At 46.2% G+C, this 8,138-nt stretch overlaps 1 long non-coding RNA gene across 1 annotated transcript in view; it reads left to right on the plus strand.

The window, feature by feature from the left end:
* LOC141374495 (uncharacterized) overlaps positions 1 to 8,138 on the plus strand; it is a 32,387-nt gene that overhangs the window by 15,544 nt on the left and 8,705 nt on the right. The window contains exon 3 of the long non-coding RNA XR_012381427.1: positions 539 to 799. This is a non-coding gene — a long non-coding RNA (uncharacterized lncRNA). The remainder of the gene's footprint in view (positions 1 to 538; positions 800 to 8,138) is intronic.

An 8,138-nucleotide genomic window follows, 5' to 3' on the forward strand; every position in this document is an offset into this window, starting at 1 on the left:
CTTCCCTTCCCTTCCCTTCCCTTCCCTTCCCTTCCCTTCCCTCTTTCTCTCTTTCTTTTGGTGTAGTGACCCCTGGCACAGCCCCCACCCCCACCCCCTCTCATGCAGTCTGAGTCACCCCCAGCAGGGGGACAAATCTGGGGATAGAGGAGGCGTCTGGCACCCCCGGGAATGAGAGGCCTTCCCCACAGGAGTGTCCGTTAGTGCAGAGTCCCACTGAGTTATTCTTATGCCCTGTTTGACCCCAGGGAGATGCGGTTGGTGGGATTTACAGAAAATAAAAAGCAATTGGTTTCAACTAGTTCTACCAGTTTTCCCCTCTACAGTAAAACATCACTTAACCATTTTAACGTAACAAATTTCCTTTTACAGAGACAATGGGCTTTGGAGGAATTTATTGCTGGTAACAAACAGAGGCACTTTCTAGGAAGCCCTTAGTGCCCAACACATGCCAAATATTTTATATCCATTGTCTTATTATTCTCAAAAATTATTCGTTTCAACATGAGGAAAAAATATGATGATTTTCATTTTTCAGGTGGGCACACTGGGGCCCAGAGAAGTAAAGTGATTTGCTCAAGGTGAGCGGTGGAGCTGGGACTTGCACCTGGGCTGGAATTACCCCAGAACATCTGGCAGCCACAGCTTCGTGTGCAAACTTGCTGGAAGCCTTGTTGGTGAAGCTCTGCCTCGATGGTGATGAGACCCAGATCTGCCCGTCTTTTGTGACATCTCAGACTTTTCTGGAAGGCCCACCTGATCATCTCCTAGTCCCAACAGCTGGGACAGCTGTGGCACAGTGAGTGCAGGTGACTTCTCTGAGCCGGTCCAGGAAAGGGCAGAGCTCAGCCTCTCATTCCTCTGTGGGAAAGGAGCAGTTCTAGCAGTAGAGATTGTGATGGGGGACTCGGTTTCCTAGTCACTGTCATGTCCAGTGTACAGTAACCGTGAACCCTTTCCTCCTTTTCCTTCCATCCACCAAATGCAGCATCCAGATGCAGCCAGTTGTAAGGAGAACATTTCCATAGAAATTCTGCAATATGGATATCCTCTCTAGGCCCCAGTCTAGCCTGAGCCAGCTCCTCTTCTGGCTGGGAAGTTTCTTTCCGCTCAAGCCCTTTTTCTCCTACCTTCCTCAGGCAGTAGCTCCCCCTTCTTCACAGCACCTGGCTCTACCCTGCTCTGGCTCAACCTTCCCGGGCAGTTTGCTCCATTACCTCTGCTGGACCCCAATCGCTTATGAATTCTCTAAAGTCACATCAGGGAATCCCACAGATGCGGCCTGGACAACACAGGAATGCCCAAGTTGTTCCAGGCAGAAAAAGTTCTGGGATCAAACCACTTGGGCAAAGCTGCGCACCAGACCCTCTTCTTAAAAATGAGCAATCACGGGCGCCTGGGTGGCTCAGTTGGTGAAGCGACTGCCTTCGGCTCAGGTCATGATCCCGGAGTCCTGGGATCGAGCCCCGCATCGGGCTCCCTGCTCAGCGGGAAGCCGGCTTCTCCCTCTGACCTTCTCCCCTCTCATGCTGTTTCTCCCTCTCTCTCTCAAACAAACAAACAAACAAACAAACAAATAAATAAAAATCTAAAAAAAAAGTTTAAAAAAAAAAGAACAATCACAGTCAAGTCTCTGAAAAGTCCAGCAGTCAGGAGACCTGTTTTGTTGTTGTTGTTGTTTTGCTTTTTCAACCCAGGGTTTCCCAAACCGAGGTGTCCACATAATTATCTTCCCTGTCCCTGCTTCACACCTGTGATAACAAGAGAACCGGCGATCCATGGTGGAACACACTTTCGGAAATTCTACCCCCAGCCTTCCATCCAAGTTTGCAGTTAATCTTGCTTTCATTGATGTAAGCCTTTCCTGTTTCTTGGGGCTAATCTCACAAAATAATCTAAGGTGATGCCTGCCCAGTAGGGTCTTCAGGAAACATATACTTGATGGCGATGAAGATTTTCTTAAGACTTGATGATGATGCCCAGGGTAGAGCAAAGATTTTCTAGAATGTGGGAGGAGAGGGAGTAGCATTTGAAACAACAGCAGACAGTGCTTACCAAATTTTTGTTTTGGAGTCAGAGGACCAAAGCCAGGGATGGAGAATAATCAAACCAGACCTCGATCACAGATAAATTGTTTTTGGGTGAATGAACAAACAGATTTTCTGACTGGCCCAAAGGTTGGGAGACTGTGAATGAATGCTGCATGCATGCATGAATGAATGAATGAAGATCGAAAAACTGGTCCCCAGATTAGAACCTGTCACCCATGTTCAATGGAAGAAGCCAGACATGAAAGGAGGACTCTATGATTCCATTTACACGAAGATCAAGAGCAGATAAGCTAGTCTACTATGGGAAAAACAGAGCTGTGGTTGCCTTTGTGGAGTACGCATTGACTGGAAGGGGCACAAAAGGGCTTTTGGGGGCATAGAAATAGTCTCTATCTTGATTCCAGTGGTGGTTACAGGACTGTATACTTTTGTCAAAATTCACCAAACTGTACATTTAAGATCTGTGCACTTATCTGTATTGTACATTTAATCTAAGAATAAAAACCTTACCACTTAGGTCTTCCTGGCAAGAATTCACTCCCTTGTCCATTATTTTCTCAAAGCACTTTGTCTACACAGGCAGTACATCACTTTTTTTTTTTTTTTTTTTTTTAGATTTTATTTATTAGAGGGAGAGAGCACAAGCAGGGGGGAGGGGCAGAGGGAGAGGGAGAAGCAGGCTCCCCGCCGAGCAGGGAGCCCAATGCGGGACTCAATCCCAGGACCCTGGGATCATGACCTGAGCCGAAGTCAGACGCTTAACCGACTGAGCCACCCAGGCACCCCAGCACATCACTTTAATATAGACTGCCCTCCAGGAGAATTCTTCATAAGCGTGTCTATTTCCTTCCCCCACTGCATGTGAGCTTCCCCCTGGAGCCCGCACATAGCAAGCAATGAACTAACATTGGTGAGATTGAGTTGAGGCCAGATTCATAAAAATAAAGGAAAACAACAGTAGATCTCATGTATTAAGCACCTGCTGTGTGTCAGGCCGTATGCTAAATTCCTCACACATTTCATTATCACACACACAAATTCATCACACACACACACACATAAAACCCCCACAAGATAAACAGAGTAGCCATTAAGTCTGAAAACAGGCAAATAAGAATAACAAATGCAAATGGTTTAGCTATATTACATTATAATGCAGACAAAAGCAGAGTATATTGTCAACTTTCTGGTCAGTGTATGATTGTGTGCGGATGTGTCTGTGTATATTATTATCAGTCTCCATTTTACATGGGGATAGTGAGACCCAAGGTCACAGAAACGTGTAGGACTGACAATAGCAGACAAACCCAGGGTGCCTCAGAGGCGTTGAGCTGGACTATTTCCAAGGCGGCATCACATAAATCCAGAAGAAATGTGAGATCTTCCTGGCCAAGGGACTTGAAAACGGTTTCCTTGAAATTGAAAATTAGCATGTACGTGTGTGTTCTGAGAGGTGTAAAGGCTCTTACGGGCTCCCATGGGTCCCGGAAGGGGATGCTTAGCAAGAGGAGGACTTGGGTGTAGAGTCCTGACTGCATGGACCATTTATCAGCTGCATGGTATTACCTTGGGCAAATTATTCAATACCACTCAGCCTGGGTTCTCCCACCCTCGAGATGGGTGTAATAATCGTTTTGAGGGAGGATTCAATGAAATAAAGCTCGTAAACCTCTCAGCATGTTTAAGTTTTCAGTAAATGTTTGTTGAGTTTATTACTATCATTTCGCTGTTTTCAGTAGGATTTCAACTCCCTGCCTCCGCACGCCTCCCACCCCCCCTCAAACAATTCTTTGGCCTGCTTCCAGCCTCTGCCTTTCCTCAGAGGGTGGAAGCCCAGGGTGGGACACTCTACGAGCAGTTGTGACAGGTAGTTTGAATCGGGAACGGTTACGACTGCGCCCAATCAGCTCAGGGAGTAGAAAGAGTCAGCGAACTCCCTGGTGGGTAGTGACTAGGGGATCCCTAGCTGATTTGGGAAAAACATGAACCCTTGTGTTTTTTGTTTTGTTTTGTTTTGTTTTTTTAAGAATCCTTGCCACCTGCTTTGGGTTTCTGCTTGCCTAGTTCATTCTGAAATGAGGAATGGGGCCACAGTGACCCAAGTGCCCACCTTTGAATTGCATGTGAGGTCCCAGCCTCGGAGGTCCGGGGCTGGTGGGAAGACTGGACCCCTTTGGCTGGAACCTTGCCCTTTGGGATCCTACGTGAGAGGGGCTGGCTGGGGATGAGGTTCCCCTCATTGTAGTTCTGAAGACTAGACCTTAGGGTTTCCTGGCTCTTAGCCTGAAACACCCCCTGGCAGGTGGAGAGCGTGGCAGGGAAAAAACCCGCTTGACAGTTCAAGTGTTTGGTCTTCTTGGTTTGTAGAGTCAATTGGCCAGTGTTATTTGAAATAAAGTAATAACCCATGCTTAGAGAGAGAGAGAGAGAGAGAGAGAGAGGCAATGAAAATGCAGATAAGTATAATGAAGAATAAAATAATACATTTAATAAATAACTAATTTTTCATCCAGAGAGAACCACCGTGTTCTTCCCTGCCTTTTTCTCTGCTTACAGGAAGGCCTTGGCCCCAGGCTTCAATGCAGAGACTCTCTGAGCTGCACTCTAACCCCAGCTGTTCACATGTGGGCTAGTCTCCTGAACTGTCTGAACCTCGCTTCCTCAACTGTCAAATGAAATTAAAAACAGCATCTATGATATTAAAAAGTTTATTTCAAAAATTTTTAAAAGAAATGATCTATGTTATAGGGTTGAAATAATGCCGTGCTCTTATCATAGCAAATACAGATTCTTTTTTTTTTTTTAAAGACTTTATTTATTTGAGAGAGAAGGAGAGCATGAGCAGGGGGAGGGGCAGAGGGAGAAGCAGACTCCCTGCTGAGCAGGGAGCCCGATGTGGGGCTCCATCCCAGGACCCCGGGGTCATGACCTGAGCCGAAGGCAGATGCTTAACGACTGAGCCACCCAGGCGCCCCGCAAATACATATTCTTACCAGAAAAATGACATCATTCCGTAGATACTCTTTGTTACCTGCCTTTTTTCTCCCATTAGGCAATAATGTGAATCTCTTTCCAGCATTAACTAGTCAATGAAGACCTTTGTATGGAAGACCTGGTATCATTTACCAGTCACCCAAGGATGGACATTCCTGTTACATCCAGTATTTCATTGTTATAATCAATGCTGCATTAATATAACTACAGCTACTTCTTTGCACCCAGCCACAATTATTTCCTTGGGACCAATCTCAGGAAATAGAATTGCAGCATTTGAGGGTAGGCACAATTTTAGGACTTTTGATACCTGTTACCAAACTGCCCTCCAGAGAGGCTGTACCAACTTCCTTTCCCACCAGTAGGGAAGGAGAGTGACTGTTCTCTGCACCATCACCAACACTGGCTTTTATCATTTTTGTCCATCTTTAAGCACTTATTCTTGAGCAAGGGATTTTCTTTTATCTGTCTGATTGAACTGGGAACTCCCGGAGGGCAGGGTAGGGAGGTAGTTCCTTCATCTCTGTGTAGTCCTGTGCCTAGTACATGTTCTACCCACAGTAAACATTCAAGAAATATTTGAGCCAAGAGTGATTTTTGAAGTGCCCTGGGCAGACAATTTTTTTTTTTTAATTTTTTTTTTTTTAAGATTTTATTTATTTGACAGAGAGAGAGAGACAGCGAGAGGGAACACAAGCAGGGAAAGTGGGAGAGGGAGAAGCAGGCCTCCCGCGAAGCAGGGAGCCAGATGCGGGGCTCGATCCCAGGACCCTAGGATTATGACCTGAGCCGAAGGCAGGCGCTTAACCGTCTGAGCCGCCCAGGAGCCCCCAGACAATTCTTATTAAATGCAAGACCTAACAACGAAGGATTCTACCTAGATGAAATTCAGGGACTATACACAGAGGAAGACAAAGGCATTTCCAGAAGCACTGCCCTGATATTCAGATGTTAATCAACCAAGTGATAAGTTCTGAGATCAGCCTGGGTTGGGGCCACTGATCTGCCCGCTGATTTGCATGTGTAACTCGAGATCCACTCCAGTTTCAAATACTTAGGGGAGCTCTGAGCCAGGATACTTAGGTTTCACACTGTCACCATCTTGGCGGTGGCCCAGGACACGTCACTTTATCCTCTTGGGTTTGGTGTCCTTATCTGTTCAGCGGGGAGCTCAGCAGTGTTTCCACTGAAGTATATCAACAATCATGGGATTCTGCTCCCCTCTGCCCTCTAGCATCTACTGAGGATTTATTATGCCTCCTATCTGTGCGTGGGCGGGGGGGGGGGGTTAACATGATGCAGCAGGAACTTTGGACAGCCTGGGTTCGAAACCCTTGCTCCGAAACACTGTCAGTATATGCACTTGGCAATGGACTAATAAGACCTGCCTTGGAGGGTTTCGTGGGGAGATTAAGCACCCTCATCTGTGCAAAGCACTTAGGACAGTACTTGGTACCTAGTAAGCACTAAGTGTCAGCAACCATTATCTGATTTAAACCTCAAAGTAACGCTGGGAGGGAACTATTTGCTATTGACTCCATTTTAAAGATGGAGAAACCCAGAGCAGAGAAGTTAGACAAATGGTAAGGAGAAAGCCCGCACTGATCTCATGTCTGTTGGACTCAGGACTTTTCCATTTACAATTTGAAAGATTCATATTTAATATAATATTAAATTTATATTAAGTATTTTAAAATATTAACTATTAAATAATATTAAAGTTATATTAAATATTCAAGCTGGAAAACAGTCCAGATCATCTAGTCCAATCCCCTCACTGGACAAGGCCCGGAGTGGAAGGGACTTGCCCAAGGCCACCCCGCAGGGTAATGACAGTGCAGGGCCAGGCTCCAGCCTCCCGAAGGCCGCTCGGGAGCCAGGTGCCTGGTGCCAGGGGGCAAGGAGGCCTCTCCTGTTGCTGCCCTTGTTCCTGGGCTAGTGAACAGAGCCCGGGAGCTTGTGCGGACCTGAGCAGCTCTGCAGCACAGCCCAGGCCAGGCGCCAGGAGAAGCCATTGTTGCCATTGGCCACTGCAATTACTCCTTTTGCCCGTAATTCTAGGTCCGGGTCCCCTGCCAGAGGGGAATTAATCTACCAACTCCTGCCTGGACTTGCCCTCTCTACCGCTGCCCTTGGTGCCAAGGCAGGGTGACCCAAAGCGGCTGCTCTGGCTGCCCAGCCAGCCCCGCTCCTCCCTTCAGGTCTGCCACTGCGCCCGGTGAGCTGAGGATGAGAAGCTGCCCTCCTCCTCAGCAGCTCGTGCCTCCGCTGCCTTGTTTGCAGCCTAATTTCTTTTGAAGGATATATTTTATTTAAGTCAACAGATAAAAAATATGATTTCAACATACGGTCAACCTAATAATTAACGAGGTGTTTTTATATAATTTTTTTGTACGAGTCTTCGAAATCTGGAATATATTTTACACTTACTACACATCTCAATGTGGATGCTACATTATTTTTTTAGGTTTTATTTATTTATTTATTTATTTGACACAGAGAGAGAGAGAGAGAGAGAGAGCACAACAAGCAGGGGGGAGTGGCAGGCAGAGGGAGAGGGAGAAGCAGGTTCCCTGCTGAGGATATGGGGCTCGATCCCAGGACCCAGAGATCATGACCAGAGCCAAAGGCAGACACTTAACCGACTGAGCCACCCAGGTGCCCCTGGATGCTACATTTTCAAGGGCTAGTAGCCAAAAAGTGGAAACAACCCAAATATCCATGAACTGATGAATAAACAAAAGGTGGTATATTCATTCAAAGGAATATTACATATTCAGCCATAAAAAGGAATAAATGCAACATGGATGAAACCTTAAAAAAAATATGCTCAGTGAAAGAAGCCAGACACAAAAGAGCATATACTAAATGATTCCATCTATGTGAACTGTCCAGAACAGGCAAATACATAGAGATGGAAAGTAGATTATGGTTGCCAGAGGCTGGGGGCAGGGGGAATGTGGAGTGATCGCTAATAGGTATGAGTTTTCTTTTTGGGGTGGCAAAATGTTCTGGAATTAGTGGTGATGATTGCATCACCTTGTGAAGATACTGACAGCCACTGCGTTGTATACTTTAAAATGGCAAATTTAG

The sequence above is a fragment of the Callorhinus ursinus genome, unplaced genomic scaffold, assembly GCF_003265705.2.
Source record: "Callorhinus ursinus isolate GAN/ISIS: 27379988/994484 unplaced genomic scaffold, GSC_fseal_2.0 scaffold18, whole genome shotgun sequence".
NCBI classification, from domain to species: domain Eukaryota; kingdom Metazoa; phylum Chordata; class Mammalia; order Carnivora; family Otariidae; genus Callorhinus; species Callorhinus ursinus.